Raw genomic sequence first — 23,882 nt, 5'->3', positions numbered from 1 at the left:
CGCCGGGAAACAAATGTGGGAGGGAGGGAGGAGACCGGGGAGAAGGGGGCGTGGATCGGAGCCGTACCTCAGCCCAGCCGCTGCCTTTGCTCAGCCGCACCGCCGCACCGATCCAAAATCTCTGTCGCCGCTGATTTTCGTGTTCGTGAGCGAGCTCAGGCTTGAGGATTGGGGAAAGTTTCGGAGCCGGATCCTCTGACTTGTACGAGGAAAGTCAGGAGCTACAGTACTCTTCTTGTGTAGAAAAGAGTTGAAATAGATTTTTGTTAAAAGTGAAATGAGTTCAAAAAAAATAAATCGAAATGAGTCTTTTGAGAATTGAAATTGGTATGTCACGAATAGAAGTTGATTTTGTAAAAACTGAAGCCAGTCTTTTGAAAATTAAGACGAGCACTGTTTATTGACCTAGAGGGAAGGGAAGTTAGGTTAACGGATTTGCTATTTTACAGTTGAGTGTTTTCCAATTCATTGTCATTCAAATCTATGTTCGTCCGTTTTCGTGCGGAGATTCGCGCTAGGTTCTGTTTTGTTCCGGTTGGTTTTATTGTCGGGCGCGGTTTTGTGTCTCAGCCCGTTACCGTCGCCCTGGCCCGACACTATTGATTTTTTTTCCTTTTTGTATTTAGGAGTGGGTGTCGTTTCCTCTTTCATTTGGTGGCTCTGTTTAGATAATGCCGAGGGGAGAGAGAAAGAGTTCGAGTGGCGGAGCAGAGGAGGCAATTCCTTCTGTTCATGTCGATTCCGAGATATTCCACCGCTCGATCTTGATTTCTCTTCCCTTTCTCTTTGATCCCTGGCTGCCGCGGTCGGTTGTTCTTGTCTCTCGCCCTCCCCGGTATGATTTTGCTTGTGTTGTGGCTGTGTAGCTTCAAAATCTAGGATGAGTTTCTTGTTTGGATCCGTGGCAGGTGCATGTTGCGGCCATGTTGTAGTCCGCCATTTTGCTCCCCTTCTACTTGCCTGAGATGGGTGATTTGTTCTGTAAGTCATCGGGTGTTCTAGGTCATCTGGTCGTTGTGGTCGTTTTCACCCCTGCTGATTTGTTTCCTCTGCTGTAGATGTAGAGGTAGGCGAAGTTGTAGTTGTAGTGGTGGATTCCCCTGTCCATTTTATTTCTGCAGGCCTGGGTGTCTATTCCGCCTGCATTTTTATCGGTAGATGTAGTTGTATATGGCTTGGCCTGGGATTCTGCTGGCTTATGCAATGTGGATGTAGTAGCTAATTTGTGTATCCTTCCTCTGAATTTGTTTGCCCTTCCTAGTTTGATTTTGGCCCGGCCCTTTGTGATGTAGATGTAGGTGCTATTTGTTTAAGTTTCCTGCTCTATTATGGTTTCTGAATTGTTGGCTCCTTATGTGTCTTACCTGCACATGTTTGCTCTTGTAGTTTCTGAATCCCTCATGAATTTTTCTTGTTAGATGTAGGTGTTCAGTTTCCCTGGTTCCTGAATCTCAATGAATTAGTGTGTACTAGGCCTGCAGTGCTGATGTAGTGTTAGTCCATGGATTTTTCTTATTTTTGTCAGTGCAATATACCTCAGAATTACAGTGTAATGTATCCCATAATTGGAGTGTGATCCCCATGCTTCTTTATTCTAATTACAGTGTAATGTACCCTAAAATTATAGTGTATTCTAGCCCAGATGGCACTGTATATGCCTACAATTGCATTTTCGTTTACTAACCCCAGATTTACAGTGTAATATACCCCAGATTTTCACTGTATTTTGTATGCTTCAGGACTGTAATTATTGCATGGTTCCCAGTTTTACACTGTAATTTGCATGGTACAGCACTGTAATTGTTGTAGGGCTTTCAGTTTTTGTCAGATAGATTACTTTCAAATGTTTCATCACTGTAATATACCCTAGATTTTCTCTGTAATTTATATGCTTCAGAACTGTAATTGTTATATGCTTCAGATAGATTACATTGGCTTCTTCGTCTGGGCTTACACTGTAGTATGCCATAGTTTTACACTATAATTTGTATGGTTCGACATTGTATTTGTTGTAGGTATTTGCGAGGTAGATTACAGTGGATTTTACCTTTGAATTGGAGGGCTTACACTGTAATTTACTGCAGATTTACACTGTAATTTGAATGCTTCAACATTGTAATTGTTGTACGGCTTACAACGTATTTGTCACAGTTGATTTACCTCTGATTTTGCTGTGTAATTAGCATGCTTTTAGGACTGCAATTCATGTATTTTCTTGCTTTTTTATTTTCTTCTTTTCTTGTGCTAGTGTGTCTCCGTTGCAGTAGTATTGAGCAGAGGTCCTGTTTTAGGTTGATGATTGTTTTTGTGTTCTTTCTAGATTTGTCTAGTAAATAGTGTTACATTAGCTGTTCATGTGTATTCTTTAATGAAGTGTATGGAGATTTTGTTCTACTATTTTACTTCTTTTCTTTTTCCTCCTTCATGTATTCTGTTTATATGTTTTACTTTAATGAGTAGGCTACAGAAAGTCTCTCATCTGGACGTTTGGTTAGTATCATCTCTTGACAATGCAGATTCTGTGGGTGAACCTATTGTGCCTAACGACTTTGCGGAAGATGGTTCTTATCCTATGTCTACGGTAGTTATTTCTTTCTTCTTATCTAGCTTTATTTTATTGTTCTTAGTTATTGAGGTTGTTTTATTTAATTTTAGTCTGTTGAGTTTTTAATATATTTTTGCAGGAACTATCTGGTGATGAAGGAGGGTTTGACAAATCTCTTTTGAAGTTCTATTTGAATCAAGTGTGTTTTCCTTTTCTTGTACTATTTTGATTTTGTTTTGTGTATTTTCTTTGGGTGGCCCTTGTGTTTTTGTCATTTCAGAACGTAAAATGCTTGAAAGGAAATTATCATCTGCTTCCATGTTCATAGGCCCATCTCCTGAGTGTACCTGCAAGCAAAAGGGCAATTTGTTTTCTATAGTTGTGCTTTTCTCAGATTGGTAGCTCTGTGGTATTTGAATTTTGCTTTTACTGAATATAATATCGGAATGTAGAAGTGCGGTGATAGAAAATGTGTCCTGCGACATATTTGTTGTGAGCTTTTATTATTATTTATGTATTTAGAATGTTCCTATAGTGTCTTTCAACATATTCTGAAACAAATGTGTAACTCACATTTAGAATGAGTTCTTCCTGAGACAATCTCAATAGATCATCTTCAGTTGCTGTCTTTATCATGCTCCTCATCTGGCATATTTGAACAAAAAATGCCAGTATCAACATAATATTGAGCAACAAACCGTTTAGATATAGATGAATTTTGCTGGGTACTTAAACAGTTGTACTTTATGTATTTTTGCTTCCAATAGTTGGGGTATTCCAAGTGTATCCTCGGAACTAACACTGTAAATTATAGTGAAGTAGCTCTGAAGTTTTATTGTAATTTATTGGGGTTTTACCGCATAGCTTCATCACTGCAAATCCCTGCATAATTTCATTCTAATTCCCTGTGTATTTTTTCTGTATTCTTCGAGGGTATTGCACTGTAAGCACTTTCATCGTAAAGCTTGGGTATTACAGTGTAAGCCATGGGTACTTGCTGTGTAATTACATTGTATGTATAATGTATTTTATAGAGGTTTTACAATGTAATTCTTGGTCACTTGCACTGTAATTACAAGCTTTGGATTCTTGGGTTTCACACTGTAATTCCTGCTCATTTACACTGTAATTTAGTGTAGTCTCATCAGTTTTTACAAGTGTAATTCCTTGTGTGCTTGCAGTGTAATTACTGTGTATGTACTATGTAATTTATAGGGGGATTTACACTGTAAATCTTGGTCACTTTCAGTGTAACTCTTGGGTATTTTCAGTGTCATCCGTTTTTACTTGCATTGTCATTAGTTTCTGCTACTGAATGTTTCTGGAAATTACCCTAGATTTTACATTGGAACTACCTCAATATTTTAGAGTAATTTCCTGCTACATGTAGCATGCGAAGGTTATGTAATTTCCTAGATTTACAGCTGATGTTGATATGTCTTGTATTTACACTGTTTTTACATGCTTACATGTAAACCACGTCAGAATTTTAGTGTAATTTCCATGTTCATGTCATTTTAATTGCTACATGGAGCTTGCAAAGTTCATGTAATTTCCCAGATTTACAGTTTGCTATTGATCTGTCCCTTTTGTAGATGAAGAAAGATCCTCCTAATTTGTTCATGCAAGAGGTGAAGAGAGCGAACAATTGGAGTAGGAGTATTTTTTTTAAATGAATTGGAATAGGAGTGTTGCTGACCTGTCAGAGATTAGCCCGAACCGTTTTCTTTCAAATACAAAACATACAGTTGTAGGGGTGGAAGGTTTTGGACATACAGGTGTTAGCTGTTTATTTTTCCGGAAATTTGAATGTTCTCGAATTAAAAAACAATCAAATGCTAAATAGACAGTCCCTAGGTTAATGTAGCTCCTGTGACTTCCCTTCGCGAATCAGAGGATCCGGCTCCGATAGTTTCAGGGGCGTGGCTACGTCTCACACAATGTGGTTGCTAACAATGGGTACCTACGGGTGAGTTATCTACCACACAATGCTAAGATTCATGCAGCGGGTGTCCACTCCAATTGTTGGAGCTCTGGAGCTCACCGGAGAGCGAGGCATAGTTCAGGGGGCGCGCGCTAGTCTCTTGAGTACATGCATGTGCTTGGAGATGTCTCAAAAAAAAAGTGCTTGGAGAGTATGAAAGGGGCGCTGCGATTCGCCCCGAATGATCGCGGGTGTCCCCTCTCTACCAATGACGTGTGCGGTTCAGGCTAGTATCGCTTCCGGCTCCTGGCCTGAGTAAAAGTTTACGTGGAAAACGATACCAAAACAGATGAAAAATGATAAAAAAAAACTTATCAGAAATTATAAGGGTGATGTGCGCTGTTCATTCAAATTCAAAAAAATCGTTTTTCCATTGGTATTGCAAGATTCGCGGTTTCAAGCGATAACCAATTTTTTCGCCCATCACCAAATCCTTGGTTGCTATAGTAGATCTGAAATTGTGATTAACATACACTATACTACACGAAAACATGCTTTCGCCTCCCTTTATATATATAAAGACACGAACGGCTGAACCAATGCAAAGTGGTGAGAAAATCCTCATACAAGCAAGTCGAAAGAAAACAAAGTGGCACTGACGAGTGGCAGAAGTGCCACTAACCAAACACCAAACATGAAAAACAGGAGAGGCCACGCCTAACAAACTACCTCCATGGCTACTAAGAGGATCAGAGCCTTGCTGCAATGAGAAACCGCCGGACGGGACACTAACGAACCAAACACACCGAGCCATCTCCGGAAAGAGCCGACTAACCGTTGAGACAACCCCCCACACTCCGGTCATAGAACATCGCTCCTGCCAAGAGAAAATAAAGATCGGGCCGAGAACGAAGACCATGAGTGCACGTCTATAAGATAGGAGATCACTAGAGTCCACCTCTCTCGCCAGAGAGAGGACACGCCCCGAAAACTAGAGTTTTAACATTATTTGCATATTTGTAGGCTCGAATTCAACCTCAAGATAACCTCGAATGAAAAAGTGATCAACTGAAGAATTTTTCTCCATTGCAAGATCTACAACTTTGCTTTTGGGACCACCGCGTTCCGAAGCCATATGCGACCTGCAGGATCGGTGCAAGAGGGCAACTTGATGCAATTTTAGCCCGGAAGTTCCGGACCTACCGGAAGTTCCGGCCCTCCTAGTCCGAGTTAGGTTAACTTTTGATGTTTTGGACGGGATTTGAGTCCTTTTTTTGTACGGAAAGTCCAGCCGTCTCATATATATGTAAGAGGTGACGGCCGATTGAATAACAACACACAATCGACATATCAATATATCATCTTTTACCTTTACTTTTATCTCTTTCTTGTTTTTCTTCTTCCTCGTTCTTCGTCCGTTCTTCTAGTTGCAGGGCGGCTATCCACAAGGTCCTAGGGGCGATCAAGTCGACCTAGGGCAGCCAATAACCACCGCGCGCCCTAACGGAGTCCCTCCCGGGTGTGTGTGGTTTCGGGTCTACAAAAGCGCCCGCCGGATTGCTTGCATACTGGGCTTCCGGACGGGTCTCCTTCAACGTGAGATGCGGAGCATCACCCCCGGCGTCAAGGGTACACGGTGGCGTGTTCGTGTGAGAACACACTTTTTGGCGACTCCGCTGGGGACGAAGCTTCGAACGGTCTCTAGCCCGTTCTTGCTACGAAGAGATCGTCATCTAGGGTTTGCAATCTACAAAGGTAATACGAATACCCAGTTCCCTTATGTAGATGAAAATAAATCATATGTTGTTGCTAAATCAATTAATGAGCATAACGTATCGGCTAGCCCTTGTTTTACCAATTATGCATCTAATTACGTGCGACAGCCGATGCAAAGTAATCTCCATGCTTCAACTTAAAATTTTAGCATAATGCAACATATGTATCCCAACCCTCATGCATCGGCAACCACATAAATCCATATGCCGATGAACAACATGATGGGTTCGGTTAATCAAGTTGAAACACCTCGTGTTGGAACTTCCAATATCATGCGACAAAGTGTTTCACCTTTTTATTCACCGGCAAATAATTTGCAACATGAGAATCCAACCTTGCTGACGGATGGGAGAATTGGCCATGCTACTACTAGCTATTCGGCCAGTTACTCTCAACCACCATATGCTACACCTCATGTTAGTAATTTTTCAGCACCGTATACAACTGTAGATGCTCATAATTCGGCTCCGCACCTTCATGCTCATAGCCGAATAAGTGAAAATTTTGCAGGAGTGCACATGCCATCATCTAATATTAAAGCATCCTCTACACAATTGCATAATTTCGGCAACACCTCACTACCGAAAGAATCTAGAAGTATGGTGGAGCAATCCCTTACAGAATGGGAAGTGGCTACATTAAAAAGGGATATAGCCCGAAATAACAAGATTAGTGCTCTTTGCCTTGAAGAGCATGATAAGGGGTTAGTTCCTGATTATAATGCGATAAAATCTAGAGTTTTGCAAGAAGATGATTCTTTGCCAATTGATAGAATTGGCGAGCAAAAATATGGTTCTACAACAATGCATATGCCTTCACCTAGTACTACATCACTAGATCATGAATGGCGCGTGTTGATGCGCCCGTCTATTTTTTCCTATTGAATGATAGTAATTTTTAGACATGGAAGAACTTAATTTCCATTTCTAGTGAATTAACTTCTGAACCATTATGTAGGCAAACCAAATATTTATCCTTTTACATAACTGTCATCTTCTATAATTTTCAGCTAATATATATTGGCCATCCTCTTAGTTTCATGTCTACCAAAATCTGAGTCCTTTTGCTGGGTCCAGGACTAATATCTTTACGGCGTGCAGTTGTTGTACTGATATCATGATGTTTTGATGGCTGGTAGGGATATTATTTTGCATTCTGCACACACCGACTTGTTCAAATCCATAAAGTGTTTTTCATGGTTTACAATTTTCCCCAGGAGGGTCGATCCAGCTGCCACGGGTGATGCAGCATGCCGGTGTCTCCCCCAGACCTAGCACCTTTGCAGGTAATCCCCTCGATCTGGTCAATGATCTTGCTTTCCCTCTCCCTGCTCCCATTCATTTCTCTCTGTTGTTATCTGAAATCTCTGATAATGTTATTGACTTGTTGACAATATGTAGGAAGTGGCTTTAGAAAGAATTAAGTGAAATGAATCGACGCAGAGATGTAATGGCGTGTGTTGCCGCACCCATTTGTTTTTCCCAACAGGATGATAAGAACTTGTGCAAATATACGGAGGCACAAAATATTAAAGTTGCTAATGTTTACCTTCTGAAATGAGAAAAATACTTGTTTGAAACAAACTGTTTTACCATACCAATACATATATAGCGCATGGATGGGTTAGGCAAGTTAACATAAGTGTTGAAGACCCCGCAGAAAGAAAATAAGTGTTCTAGGACGAAAAGGTGGGAAATGCAGGTCAGCAATTGTGCGACGACCTCGTCAGCACCAAGATATTTAATCTAACCCAGACCCAAAACAATTCAGTTACATAAAGAAGTAAATATTAAGATGGAGAATGAAAGTTGTAATTTGAAGTACAAACAAAAGATCATGGCCATGCATCAACCTAAGGTAGTGGTAGTCTTACTGATTTCAGGTTGCAATTGTGTTGTACAAACCCCATATAACGTTGTTTGGGTGAACTCCCTGCACTTTTGGCATACTAAATAACACACTAAACAATGATACAGGTCGCACCATTCTGGACAATAACATCACCTAATTTAATAAAGAATGGATGTCATGGCATGAGATGACATAACAATACACTTGGAGCTAGCTAGTGAAACAGAGGAGCCAATTATTTGTGTTTCACATTTTCAAAGCTAGCCATCTGATACGTTTCTCAGAAAATTTATTACATAATAAACCATGCTGAACTCCTCAACAGTTGGTTAATCATTAGGAAAAATGATAGAATCATTTAGGACCACATCTACCAGAAAAAAGATTCCTACCAAAGACAAATGCAAAAAATGCAACTAACTAATCCATGTTTTAGTAATTAAATTATTATCATGCAGAAGACTGAACAAACCCAAAAAGGTGATTATGCATATCATTATTTGTAGTAGAGGTAGATGCGTGGATGACAATGAGTGGATCATAGCTATGGAGGACGTCGCCTGGAGATGGCCTTGAGCCGGCGAAACATCAGTCACTACTGTCCTAACCCACCACCACCTGCACTCCTCCCGCCTCTTTCCTCGACTCCACCGCGGACAATTTTTGCCACTGCATTTGGTAATGGAACCTAGTATGCAAGGAGACAAAATCATTTAAAGAACACAAACTCTTTGATTTGGAGGCTGAAAAGGGGATGATCTGAAGTAAATAGTTTGTCCCTTCTTCAACTTGCCTATTCTTAATGGAAGTAATGATCTTTTGTTTTGATTTTGTAGCACTTCGTAACATTGATCTTGAACCAGCAGGAACCCTTTTCCAAAACCAATATGAAGTTTAGAACCAAAACATGATTAGAAATAAACATACTATTTTATGAACAGATTTGATGTTGATCTCTGCTGCCTTACATGATCCTAGTTGAGGTCTTATCTCTCACTTTGTCAATGCTTTCTCATGCATCTCCACTTTCTAGGGATGCATCCTGCATCTTCAGTCCTCCAGATTATTGCCTCCTATTGACAACAACAATAATTAACAATACACGGCGTTAATGATACACATACATTCTTCACCATAATATCTAAGCAATAGCCATACCAAATTATAAGGTAAAGAATTCCTGAACAAATATATCAGAACCAGAGCCTCCAAGAATTTCCCAAGGAAATGAACCAGAATCAGGATAAAAATTATGTTCGTCCAAAATAGAGGGGTGCGTGAGTAGTAATGTACATGTTGCTGTCTACCTGGGAGCATAGAACTTCCTTGTACCATTTTGTCTCGGGCAGCTTCAAATTTGATCAGCGATTGGAGCAAAGAGACGTTGAGGAAGGTCTCGCACTTGGGCATCAGAACTGGTCACGAGCAATGGCTGCCTGGAGGCGAGGAATTACGTGGTGGCTTGATGCTGACGGCCAATGGCACACGCAACTGCTAAGCAAAGATATTCTAATGCCAAGATCCAAGATGAAATCAATTGAGCACAGTAACATCACCTGTACGCGCAATTTTTTTTGTATGAGAGGATATCTAATTTCTTCGTGCAAAAATGAACCATACATGAACTAAAACGAATACATGGAATGGAATCCTACCAGAGCGTGATGCTCAAAGATGTTGTGATGCTGTTGTAGAGAGGATGAGCGGAGAGTGTCAGGGGAAGAAGAATGTATAGACGTACCACTCGACAGAGAAAGGATTGGCACATCAATCGCCATGAATGCACGGCTTCTCAGGTAGATCGACTAGCCCCTGATTCATCCGCATCCTGCGCATCCGCTGGATCCCCTCTCAGGTTGGATCGGTTCCCCTTGCACGCATCAGCTGAACCGCGTGACAGTGGATCCACTCACGCACCTCGGCTCCCCTCGCTCGACTCGTCTTGCTTCGCCACCGCTCGATCCCCTCGTGTGCCTGGCTCCCTCGAGCGCCTCCTCTGTTCTGAGTCCAACACATCCTATCGACCGTACATTTGTTTTTTAGGTTTTTTTAGGTCTAAACACACTTTACTTTATTGAATAATGTTCATAGGGATACAATTCAAATCTGGGGGGGTTTAAAAGCCACAAGTGGCGCCCCGGATCCAGACCAAAAGCATGCTTAGCAAGGCTATGTGCCTCTTGATTGGTTTCTCGTCCTTCAAAGATGACGGAACATTGATGGAAAAGCTCCATTGTCTCTCTAATCTCCTTCACAATGGTTGCATACATCCCACCAGTGCCTAACTTGATATCCTGCACCACCTCTTTGGAGTCAGAAGCAACTATAACATGGGATAACGAGAGATCTTGAGCAAGCGCAAGAGCTTCCCGGCAAGCTAATGCTTCAAGCGTAGCCGGTTCAGTGAGGCCGGCACATCTGATGGCCGACGCGCCCAAGAAGTTGCCTTCTCCGTCCCTACACACTGCACAGTAAGAACCTTCATCATTTGCTCTATTGACGGCCCCATCAACACGGATTTTTACAAAGTTCTCCGGAGGCCTTATCCATCTAGGCTTCCTCGCACTAGATTGGGTTGCTGGGGTGTGCTTCACCGGAATTGGCTTGCAGTCATTGAGCTCTCGTATGTACTTCATGATAAATTGGTGGGTTGATAACGGGCTCTGGAAAATATGCTCGTGTAAAGCTTGTCGTCGGGAAAACCAGAGAGCCCAGAGAGTAACCAGGACTTGTGTAAACTCCGCCACCGGGAGCGTGTCCAGGAGGGAGAAGATCCACCGCTTTGCATCTGGTTCAGTTGTTTCGGTTAGTACCTGAAAAATTTCCGGCTTTTGCAAAGCCCAAACAGAATGAGAAACATGGCAATGAAGAAGGGAGTGCTGCCAGGAACTTGTTGCACCGCACAGCCCGCAAGTTTCCACTGTCGACATGTTTCGATGATGTAACACGTCCGCTGTCGGAATCGACTGTTGGGCTAGTCTCCATAGGAAAATTTTGACCTTTGAAGGCACATCTATTTTCCATAATTTGGACCACGACTTTTGTTCACCTTCAGAGTTGGAAGAATCTGAGCGCCCCTCCAGCCAAGCTTCGCGACTGTGTTTTGTGGTAACTAGCATGCGATACGCCGAACGGACTGAAAAAACTCCGTTTTTCTCATGAGCCCAAGACCAGAAATCATCACTATGCTTGGTGCATAGAGGGATTGAGAAGATGGTTGCTGCATCAGTTGGCAGGAAAACTTGAGCGATAGTCTGTCTATCCCATGACGCATCCGGCCGTATCAATTCACCAACTAGCTGCGGTGGATTAGGGATCCTGCTCGTGATCGGCCTCATATTGTGGGCACGCGGCAGCCAGTTGTGGTGCCATATCTCCGTAGTCTGACCGTCACCGATCCGACGTATTAAACCTTGTGACAATGTGTCCCTCCCATCCAATATGGCTCTCCACACTTGTGATGGAGAAGATCCAAGTTCAGCATGAAGAAATTCTGTTGTTGGGAAATATTTGGCCTTTAGGATCCTCGCGCTTAGGGTATTTGGTTCCGATAAAATGCGCCACGCCTGTCTCGCGAGAAGGGCGAGGTTAAACAGTTCGATATCTCGGAAACCCAGGCCCCCGCACTGCTTAGGTCTAGTCATGGTACTCCACGAAACCCAGTGCGCCTTTCTCTTTGCATCCTTGCTGCCCCACCAAAATTTCCTTATGAGAGAATTCAAATGCTCGCAAAGTCCCCGAGGGAGTTTGAAACATGACATCGAGTAAACCGGAACGGCCTGAGCCACTGATTTGATTAGAACTTCTTTTCCCCCCATGGAAAGAATTTTTTCAAGCCAACCTTTAACTTTGTTCCACACTCTGTCCTTCAGAAACTTGAAAGTACCATTCTTGTTGTTGCCTACATCAGAGGGCATACCCAAATATCTTTCTGATAGAGATTCGTTGGTTATATTGAGTACCTGTTTTACTTCGTTTCTGAGATTGTTTGGGCATCCCTTACTGAAAAATACCGAAGATTTTGAAAGGTTGACTCTCTGACCCGAGGCATGGCAATAAGAGTCTAACAAGGAGGACAACTCATTTGCTCCGTCAACACTGGCCTTAACAAACAGCAGGCTATCATCTGCGAAAAGCAAGTGGCTTACCGGCGGTGCCGATGGAGCTACTCGAATACCACTGAGGTGCGATGATTCATTTGTAGTTTTTAAGAGGCACGAAAGGCCCTCCGCTGCAAGCAAGAACAGGTATGGAGAAATTGGGTCCCCCTGTCGGATCCCTCTGGATGGCAGGAATTCTTCAAGTTTGCTGCCATTGAATAAAACTGAGAATTTTACCGAACTCACCATTCTCATAATCAGAGCCACCCAAGAGGGAGCAAACCCCATCTTTAGTATTATAGCCTCCAGGTAGCTCCACTCGACTCTGTCGTAGGCTTTCATCATGTCCACCTTAACTGCACAAAAACGGTTTCTTTGTGCCTTGTTCCTTTTCATGAAGTGCAAACATTCATATGCCGTTATGATATTGTCGGTGATCAATCTTCCTGGAACAAAAGCAGATTGCTCCTCGGAGATAATATCAGGAAGAATGATTTTAAGTCTATTGGACAAAACCTTTGAAGCAATCTTGTAAAGAACGTTACAAAGACTTATAGGGCGGAATTGCGTGAGCTGTGTAGGGTCCTTTACCTTAGGGATGAGAACTAAAATAGTTTCATTAATAACCTCCGGGCTCTCCTCTCTCCGAAGAATCCGAAGAACCACATCTGTCACCTCATTACCGCATAAGGCCCAATGCCTTTGAAAAAAGTGAGCAGGATATCCATCTGGTCCCGGTGCCTTCGTAGGATACATTTGAAACAGGGCCGTCTTGACCTCCTCAGCTGTGTACGGAGCGGTCAGGTTTTCATTCATCTCGCTTGTCACCTTACACGGGACAGTATCCAGAACCTCATTCATCCCCGACGTGCCCTCAGAGGTGAAAAGGTTTTTGTAGAAAGAGTTCACCAAGTTGGCCATCTCAGGCACATCCTGCGTCGTCGACCCATCGTCACGTTGGAGGCTTTTTATTTGGTTCTTCCGTCGCTGCATGCTAGCTCGACGTTGGAAGTACTTTGTGTTCTTGTCGCCGTCCGTAAGCCAGTCCACCCGGGATCTTTGACGTAGCAGGATTTCTTCCATGTGATAAAGCTCGACGAGCCGATCCGCCGTCTTGACCTCTGCATGCGACGGCGAGATTCTCTGAGGGTCATTCTGGAAGTTTGCAAGGGCTTTCTTCAGTTTCTTAATTTCTCTGGACACTTGCCCAATCATGGCGCCACTCCATTGGGTCAGAGAAACGGACAAGTTTGTAAGCTTCTTATTCAAATCGACGACAGTATTCGCTCCTGGTTCCTGCGCCCATAGACTGTCAAGAGCAGCTTTATAATCAGCGTGCCTCTCCCAATACAGTTCGTACCGGAAGATCTTTCTCCCCTGGCTAGAAATAGGCCGTGGCTCTAGTTGCAGCCGGATGGGACAGTGGTCAGAAGAGGCTGCATGTTCATGAAATAACGTGGCATGAGGATACATAGCAACCCAATCACTGTTTGCCATAGCACGATCAAGGCGCACTCGGCAGTATGTGCCGCCCGCTGTCTTCTTCTCAAAGGTCCAGGGTCGCCCTTGGTAACCCAACTCATCTAGAGCGCAGACGTCCATCGCATCCCGAAAGCCAGCGATCTGGGTGGCACGCCTTTGCCCTGATCCGACATGTTCATGGGCATGTAAGACCTCATTGAAATCACCTAAGCACAGCCAGGGCAGAGGGCTAGCCGAGACCAAAGATTTTAGCGTGTCCCAAGTTTTATACCGCTCTCCGACCTGGGCCTCCCCATAAACGCAAGTGAGGCGCCAGTCCATACTGTTCGGGGAACTAACAGTGGCATCTATATGATACTCTGAATAACCAAAGACATTTATATTTATTCCATCATTCCAAAAAAGGCCGAGACCACCGCTACGGCCAGTGCTACCAACTGCATAAGCATGAGAAAAACCTAACGTATCACCAAGACTTTTGACCCGTGCCTTAGAAATTTGTGTCTCAACTATGCACAACATGGTCGGGGCAAATTGCTTCGCTAGATCGCGAAGTTCCTGAATTGTCGCGGCTTTGCCCGCACCACGACAATTCCAACAGAGCAGATTCATTGCGCCCGGCGATCCTCCTCGCGGGAGGTCGCCGATTTTGCGTCATTTGTTTTTTCTGAAACACCACTTTTCTTCAAACTGTTCTTGTCTTGGTTGGATCTAAGCCGTTTCTGCTCCTGTTTGGATGAGGGGCTCGCTGGCACAATCGCCAGAGGCAGGGCAAGGGCGTTGTTAGCTGCAGGCGGGATGGTTTTTTGGCTATGCACATTCAGGTCATCTGGCTGACGCTTCCTATTCCCGTCTGCTTCCTTCATCACCGCATCCACATCACCATCCGTGTCCTGCTCTGAGTGCTCCTGTCCCGTGTTTGCCGGACCCCTGCCACGTCCTCCCCGGCCGCCGCGACGGCCTCCGCGTCGTTCCTTGCTACGACCAGCTCCAGGGCCGGCTCCAATCCGCATGTTCCATGTCGCCCTTAGGTCCTTAAAATACAGGGCCGAGGGAGGATGTATCCCATCTCCATGCTCCTTAAAAACATGCCCTAGATGACCACAGACAGCGCACCAGTCCGGGAGGCGCTCGTACTTCACCCGGTAAATCTGTCGTTTGCCATCGCGTATAATAGACACCGCGTTCTTGAGCGGCTTGTGGACATTGATTCTGACCCAGACACGGTGGAAATTACCCACGAAGTCCTGTGTCGCTGTTTCGGTGAACAGAACCTCCCCAACTTTAGATGCAAGGGGCCCAACTAGATGAGCATAAAGGTCTGGAACATCATGGATCTGAATCCATATATTGAGGTTGTCAAGGTTCACCTCTGTAGGCTTTGTGACACCATCATAAGGCTCAATTACCACTGCGTTTCCCCTAAAGTTCCATGGCCCTTCCTGCATGACCCGTTCCCAATCTCCTAGACAGAAGAATTGCATCGTGTAGAGGTTGTCCTCGAGAGGGCGGAACTTAACATCATGCGCAAGATCCCAGGCTGACCTCATGTTCTTGAAGAACCAGTATTGGCTATATGGTTTATCAATGTGAACCCTAGCCACTGCCATCCACCTGGTAGCTTCCGACGGCGCCGCCTTCTCGTCGAAAACAACGTCGTCCAGGTCCTCCTCCCTGAGCCCTAACTCTGCCATCATCTTTTCCATCTCTGTCACGGCGCCTGAACCAGACGCTTCATCAGCGTTTGCTCCCATTGCCGTAAGCGAAAAACCTGAACCCTAGCCCGAAGAAAGAGTCAGATCGGGCGTTGTGAACGAACCCTAGCTCTCTTCTCGCTACCAGGTTGACGATCAAGGCCGGGAAGTGATGCAGAGATCACCCCTAAGTCAGCCCGAAACGTTAGACGAGGAGCGATCAGAGGAGGGAAGGTAAGGTCTCGACGGCGGCGACAGATTGCCTCCGGGAGAAGAAAACCCTAACTAGAGGGAAGTCCTTAGCTGTTATCTGGCTTCAGTTAGTTCACATTTGTTTTAAAAAAACATTTGTTTTTTAGGTACAAGGGACAGCTGCAGCGAACCATCGACAGCTTGGAGTCAGGGTGGTTAAATGGGCTGCCTCAAGTGGCCCAATTAACAAGAGGCCTCAGATTTTTCTTCCAGAGTAGCAGCCCCTTAGGACAGTTGGGTCTGGATGCTATAGGAATTGGGCCATGACGCTACATCACACTACTAGGGAAAACCCTAGTAGTAGCGCGGGTTTTGAGGCTATCAGCAGTGCGGGTAGCCGCGCTACTACTACAACGCTACAGCTAACTGTTAGTAGTAGCGCGGTCTGTACCCGCGCTACTACTACTGACTATATCAATAGCGCTTTTCCGGAACGCGCTACTATTAATTAGCTGTAGCGCTTTCCTAGCCCCGCGCTACTGCTATATCTTTCATCATTTTCCCCCCGCTTCCTACCCCGTTTCAGTTTCAATAAACTGCAATTTTCAGATACTAGGTACTACTAGATATCAATTTCATAAAGCATTATAGGTACTAGGTAGTACTAGATAACAATTTCATATATAGTCAACATGCATCCTCAAGCAGTAGTAGGTAGTCTTACAGCCACACATATATAGTAGTTCTACTAGGTATATATAGTCATACAGCCACACACATATGTAGTTCTAGATGATATCGACGACGATCATCATCCTCAAGCCTGGGCGGTGGGTGTTCCTGATAGTAATTAGGATGACCTGTCCAACACGAAGATTCTTGCCAACGAGAAATCTCTTCCACCCAACCGAGTTTAACTGTGTGCGACCGTCCGTGTCCATGCGGTAAGTACAGGTGGTGACGGAGCCCCTTGCGGTAAGGCGTAGTCCAGCTGAGCCTTCTTCATCAGGCTCGATACCACAACTCACAGATAGGCTCTTTGGCAATTTCTGAATAAGAAAAACATATCAATTAATAAATAGCCTCGCACATACTCTTGCAAATATATTTCTATTAAGTATAGATTTCTACACTATCAAAAGACACAGTACTACACATTTGTACTAAGCATGAATTCTACTAATAAGTATATATGGATTATCTACACTATTAATAGTTTCTTGGATTCTACAATAATAAGCATGTGATGAGACTCTACACTAAAGCATATCATCGACTAGATTCCACACAACAGATCATTGGACTCTACACTAAGCATATCATCGGATAATTTGCATTTGTAAGTATAACATACCATATCATGCCGATCGACCATGGTACTTGCCAGGCGGGTCACGAATGGCACCCCGACAAAGTCATCATGTGGCGGAATTATGTCCATAGGTTGCACACCTCCTCCTCGCTCAGCCTCATTCTTTGAGCTACGATGGCTTCATGAAGTGGGTACTCATCATCTTCATCGAGTGAGTCCTCATTATCTTCATCATCTTCGTCATCTTCATCCAGGTTGATATAAATGACAGCCAACTTGGGTCTTTCCGCTCTAAAGGAGAAGCTGATCAACTCACCACCAGTAAGACGCATGCGGGCGAGGAAACGGGCCCATCCATCTCCTCCACTCTGCGACATATTGCGTCCTTTCTCGACCTCCATAGTGTACGCCCCCCAGGAGCCTCAAATGTCATAGTGTCTCCTATCAGCTTGTTGAATTTCAACCTCACATTGCATGGGACGATCTGTGTAAAAAAAGAAAAATGACACAATGCAGTAATGCCAACACTAAAAATAAAATAGTTGTTTCATTTCATATAATTTCTTACCGCCGCATGACGAAAACTCGGCTGGAAGTAGATGCTGAACAGCTTGCCAGTTGCAAGGCTGCTGGCGCACCTTAACTTGCACAGTCGACATGGTGGTGGTGGTGGTGGCGCCATTTTCCTAAAGCAATACGAGCAAAGGATTAACGATCCACTTCACAGGAAAGAAAAACAGTAGCATGTGATATTTTTGGTTCTTCTTCAGTTATATTTTCATAGCTTACTAACACCTTCTAGAATAGAACCAACAGCTAGCAGGCAAATGCCAAATCTTGTGTATATATCACCGATATCTCTAGATGAAGAGATTCTTCCGCGAGAAGCAATTTGATGGACAATTATAATCCTAAGATCTAGTAACATATAAGATGACAAGGTACCACCTACCAAAGCATTTCAATGGCACCTATTGCCGAAAAAACTTTTCACAAATATCTACCAAATCAGGGTACCACCTACCAACACATTTCATCTAATTTGGCCCCTATTGCCTAAGATAACTGATTAAAAAATAAGTGGCAAATTTAACTAAATTGGCACCTACATTTTGCCAAAAAATAACTTATTACAGAAAAATAAAAGCATCTAGCTATCCATGTACAGAAAAAATAACAATAAAATGGTGCATTTCTTTCCAAGCATCTAGCTAGGTCGTGCCAAATCTTCAGAGCTATCAACTAGCATACTAAATCAACTAAATCAACTAGCCTACTAAATCAACTAAATTAAAATTTTCTAAATCAACTAAATTAACTAGCCTACTAAATCAACTAAATCAAAATGTTGCCTATGAACTAGCCTACTAAATCAAAATGTAGCAAGGAGGAGGGGTTGTGGATGGAGGAGGGAGGAGGGAGAAGGGGGGTGACTGGAGGAGGGAGTAGAGAGTAGGATGGAGGAGGAAGGCGGAGCGAGGAGGGGCCAGCCGGCGGCGAACAGAGGAGGAGGGCGGTACCGAGTCCAGCGAGGAGGGGGTGACGGCGGCGCAGAGGGAGGAGGGGTAGGCGACGGCGGGCGACGGGTGCGAGGGCAGCTGGCGGGGGAGGACCGGCGCGGGGGGTTGAGGAGGGAGATCGAGTGAGTGTGAGTGTGAGTGGATCAGAGAGAGGAGAGTGAGGGGTGGGAGATAGAATGGCTTAGCAGTAGCGCTCTTCGTATTAACGCGCTGCTGCTAGAACTAGCTTCGCGGCGGGGTCGTGGCAATTATAGCAATAGCGCGGCTTACAGGAGGCGCACTACTACTACTTCTATTTCAGAAGTGAGTTCTGCTGGAGCGCGCTACTGCTATATAGCAGCATCGCCTTATTTTAAAACGCGATGCTGGTAAGATTCTGTGTATAGGCTTTTCCCTAGTAGTGTCAAGCAGATCTGACGGCCAGGAATGGTTAAATCAGTAAAACGAACGGCCACAGAGCCTAATGGCGTGAGAGAGCAGGGATTAGGTGCAGTTATACTATCCTAAATATTATACACCCCTACGCAATTGCAAAGTTTCGGCAACACTCATGTGTCAGTTTTGGGGGGCAATCATATCCGGAGTGGGCTGAAATTGAGAAAAAACTTAAAGCCAGTTTTGCCGCTCGCTGCCAGAAACAAAAAAAAAGATTGGCTCAAATAAAAGAAGCATTGCCAATTGGTAGAGACAATGAAAAGAAGGATTGATTTGAAACATGAAAGTGCTTCGGTTGAAATCCCCGAATCAAGTAGCGTGTATTCTAAATCCATCAAATCCAAAGAGGCAAGCATTATTGAGAAAGGTCATGGCAAGCATAGGAAAACAGTCGTGCTTGATTTTTTTAAAGTTAATGGAACCTACTTCCTGCCCTATGAGTTCCGTGCCGTAAAAATTGACAAGCCTCGAGGACAAGAACAAGTAGCCGAAAAAAGCTCGGCTGACAAAGATCATTGATGTAATAATGCACGGAATCAAGAAGAAGAAGAAGATGATGAAAAGGCATTGGGGAGCCATCCAAAGACGGAGCAAGATATTGTTCAAGTCACACCACCATCATGCTCTCCCAACAAATTTGAAGAGGTATGTCTAGCAAGTAATTTACTTGTTTTCATATTTGGTCACAACTTTATTGTTGATGCATCTATTAAAAAATCCTAATAAGTAATTTTGAAAGACCAGTGAAGAAGGCTAATTTACTTATAAGTGATAAAATTGTTATAGAGCATATCGGTCAACCCATTGTGCCATTTATAAAGACCGATAGTGACTTATTGTTACAGCCAAGGCTTTCCCCATTGCTTTATCTAAAGTTCATATCTAGTTGGGTAGCTTTGTTTATTTCTTACTTGGCTTGCGTTTGGTCTCCATTGAGACGTGTGTTCTAACTATTTTTGTTTCAGAAACATAAAGTCAAGTTTAGATTCTTTTGAGAAAATCAATGCTAGTATAATATCTTACCCAATGACATCGGAAAAAGAATGCAAAAGAAAATTCATAGCCGAATGGGGAGATTCCAAATCTGAACCATTCGTGTGCTTACCTCTAAAGCCGTTCTCACAACAAGATCGTCTAGAAAATAAAAAGTTTACCTTCAATTCAAGCATGTGTGATCAAATATTTGAGTTGTTGCTGAAAAATAATTACATTAGAATTCTTGATCACCACTTCAAGCCATCAAACCAAGGATGAATGTATTGTAGATTGCATCATTCGTTCAAACATAATTTCGAGGATTGTAATATGTTTCGTCAAATAGTTAAATCGGTCATTGATAAAGGACGATTGAAATTTGTTGAGACACCAAGAGATGACCAGTCTATTCCGATCGGTCCTGTTGGTAAACAGTTTTTGCATCGGCTGCTTCATGCTGGTCTATTTAAACATTAGAAGGTAAAAACTGTAGATAATGGGATTAATATTTCAAGTAAGAAAGTCTTTCAAGAGCACAATGATAATATTCTTGAGGGGGGAAATTCCATCGAAGCTACAATGAAGACCCTAAGGACCGGGGGGCAACAAGAAACTCCAATGATCGACGAAAGCAAACAAAAAGAAAATGAAGGCCGAAATAAGCGCAAGTGTAAGAGATCAAAAATCACCTTCGCTGAACTATTGAATAAATATCAAAAGAAGAGTGAAGAGAAGAATGTTTATCGGCCAAATCATGCAAAGAAACCAAGATCACCCCCAAGACACAAATATGAGGATCGGTATTGGCAAGGAGAGAAGTTTAATGCAACATATTCATATCCTTATTTTGGGCCGTCAATGCCAATGTCAACACACATCAAGTTTCTACTGATCATGAAAGAACTCCATGAACAAATAGGGACCAACTGAACGTGACTTCTTTAGAAGATTGCAAGAACTAGCAAAGGATATAAAAAAGAAACAAAAGACAAAGAAAGATTGACTGTCGGTTAGTGCGTTAAATTATTGATGGAACCAAATATGCACCACCCCGTGTTGAGCATATAGGTAGCCAGACGTATGTTCCATCACTGTAACAACATCCTCAGCGGATCTAAAAGATAAGAAAACTATGTCTAAATCCCGATAACCATAATCCTCGATCGTCTTTTTCTACTTACAGTTTGTGTGCTGGTTGGTGCCGGCAGATATCCATCGCTAGGAACAACCGTGGCGAATGCTGAGAAGGTCAGAGAGATTACATCGGGACTGCTTTATCATGTGGCATAGTTCCTCCAAGCCAAGTCCATGAGATGGCATTGGAACAATCGATGGACTGCAAATTGGCTGGAGATATACGAATCAGGTCGTATCTAGGTTAGTAACAAAGAAACACGATCATGATTTTGACAATTGCATGACGTCTCATCTACCGTGTCGAATCTGAACGATTGCTTAGATTGCATCATATCTATTCCTTTTTTCCCTGATTGAGATCCAAGTTCTATTTTTCAATTGAAACATCCAAGGGATTTATTAATAGATCGTAACCGTAGTAATTCAGGCCCGCTAAAATCACCGGTTTCTATTTCTTGTTTTCACTGATTAACATTTTAATATGTAGGGAGTCCGTTATTAGTATTAGATAGATATAGATAGATAGATAGATAGATAAATAGATAGATAGATAGATAGATATAGATATAGATATAGATATAGATATAGATAGACAAATAGATACGCTTATCTACATATCCGTTACCATCAATTTGATACAAGAAATGGATGCACCTAGCTATATTTAATTAGAAGTATCCCTTACCATCAATTTGATACTACAAGGACCACACATGTGCCTACATTAATTATCAACATATCCAAGTTATGTACACATATCTGTTAAGAGTTCGAAATCAACTACTCCATTGCCAATAATTAATAGGTTGCATCCACATCCATTGCCACAATTTGATACAAGATCTAGATGTGCAAACATTAAATTATAACATATCCAAGTCATATATCTCTCACTTAATTAAAAGAGTCCAATTAAGCGATCGATGAGCAAATGGAGTCTAAAAACTTGCACTATGACCACTATATATAGAGACTGAGTGGCGCAGAAGTCTTGCATAAACACATACCAAGTGCTACACAACATAGAACATGACCAACGCAAAAGTAGCTAGAGTGTTATGCTTCCTAGTCCTTGTGGCTCTCTCTTCTTGTTCGCTCTATGCACGAGCAGCCAACGAGGTAGATCACTGCCTCCTTGATAAAAAAAAGGTGATGCGAGACTGTTGGCATCACATTGAAAAGAAACTTGGTGACCAGTACCCGCCACTCCATAGTGCATGTTGCAATACAATAAGAGATGCAAAAGACATCCACTGCGTCTGTGATCGGTTCACCGCTCACGAACTGACTTTGCTCAGTGTAGCCAAGTTTGCCATGGCTACACATGTATGCGGCAATGGGTTGCGCACACACAGTCACTGTGCAGGTCGGTATATTGTCATATTTGCGCGCGCGCGCACACACACACAAGCACACACAAATATATATATTTACACTTTATATAATTTCTCATGTTCATCATTATGATGTGAAGAATGAAATTTTGCAGGTTATCGTGTTCCGGAAATAACGCTACCACCTCCACCCGCAAGTACCTAGGCCTTAAGTGTAAGACCATTTTCATAATGGAGAAATAATTAAATAAAGCAAAGAATGATGTCAGATGAATGGCATTTGCTGTGTATTTGACCTTTTTTGTGTGTATTAAAAAAATTGGGCATAGCCTCGTCACTTGTTGTTTGCATTGGTATGATAACCGGTTCTCATTGATTCATAGGATTTTAACAAACATAGAAATAGAAAAAAAATAGGCTTCCAAAATGCAAAGGAATGTCCTTATTGATCTTACATGATCAAGAAACAAGGAAATCCATCTAGAAAACATAGAAATCAGGACAAAAAAGGGTACACCAGATCTCGACTCTACAGAAATGAACATTAATGGTACATATAGACATTACATAAAGAGGTTAATCACTATTACTGTCTAGGAACATTTACTAGATATTCACAGCTACGGGAGAACATAAGGGGAAATAAGGTGACACCGAAGGCCCAAAGAAAGAAAAAAAAACGACTTAAACAAAAACACACAAGACATTAAGATTACATACATGCAACATCACATTTTACTCCTACTCACAACAATATGCACGCATGTTTAAGCACACAAATCTCACAAGAACTCCAGCACTACGATCTAGCATGCTGTGACGGTGTGCACGAAAGTGGATCAACGTGTGGAAAGGTTGGTGTAAATGGAGCTACACCAAAGCTGGCTTAGCACCGGTTGCATCTGGACGGGCTCGGAGGTGAGGGCGGACTCGGTGATCATGAAGCGGGACACGGATGTCACGGCCACATCGTCATCAAACGAACGGAAACGAACCGTGCTCGTCCAGGGAATGAGTGACAGGGTAGGATAGCGGTGAAAAAAAGGCTTGCTTGCATTGCCCTTTTCTGAGAACGAAGATCGGTATGGGTTGTCAAAGCGGAGAGGTGGATGGTACAATTCCAGGATAGAAACATATCTATCACCGAAACGATATACATTGGCGAGGGCATCTACGTTCGTACGCACGCCTCCACGGACACGCGCGCGGCAGCGGATTGATTAACACGACCGGTCATACATGTGCCCGCCGTGCTGCTCTGGGTGGCTTGGCCCGCGACGCCGTTAACCCGGGTCCACAGAAATTCTCGGCGGCCGGACGATCTTCTGCGGGCACGCGGCGTCGTCTATCCAGAAATGGTACGTCGACCGCGACCACCCGGCGATGCCATGAGCGGCAGGGCACGCGCGCACGACAAGACATGCATCGTCTTTTCGCTCCGGACAGCGACCTTGTTATTCCCCGGTGTCTATCTGCCTGCCCCTCTCAAATTATAAGCTGAAATACTAATTGATTTTCTGCGCCGTACGCTTGTGTCACACTCCGAAAAAAGATTTTAAATCCAAGGGTGCACGACTGCACGTACGCCGTTCATATGTGCATCCA

At 43.3% G+C, this 23,882-nt stretch overlaps 2 long non-coding RNA genes across 2 annotated transcripts; one reads left to right on the top strand and one right to left on the bottom strand.

The window, feature by feature from the left end:
* Window positions 1-656: 656 nt before the first annotated feature.
* On the top strand, window positions 657-3,828 carry LOC123168445 (uncharacterized). The gene is made up of 2 exons (XR_006484355.1): window positions 657-2,581; window positions 2,685-3,828. It is a non-coding gene; the product is annotated as an uncharacterized lncRNA (long non-coding RNA).
* A 5,225-nt stretch (window positions 3,829-9,053) lies between these two features.
* On the bottom strand, window positions 9,054-10,060 carry LOC123164689 (uncharacterized). The gene is made up of 3 exons (XR_006482579.1): window positions 9,838-10,060; window positions 9,404-9,652; window positions 9,054-9,169 (listed from the first exon to the last, which is right to left on the bottom strand). It is a non-coding gene; the product is annotated as an uncharacterized lncRNA (long non-coding RNA).
* Window positions 10,061-23,882: the final 13,822 nt, after the last annotated feature.

Source organism: Triticum aestivum, chromosome 7D (assembly GCF_018294505.1).
Source record: "Triticum aestivum cultivar Chinese Spring chromosome 7D, IWGSC CS RefSeq v2.1, whole genome shotgun sequence".
NCBI lineage: Eukaryota > Viridiplantae > Streptophyta > Magnoliopsida > Poales > Poaceae > Triticum > Triticum aestivum.
Note: the sequence above shows the minus strand (reverse complement) of the source record. Positions and strands in the feature narration are given on the sequence as shown.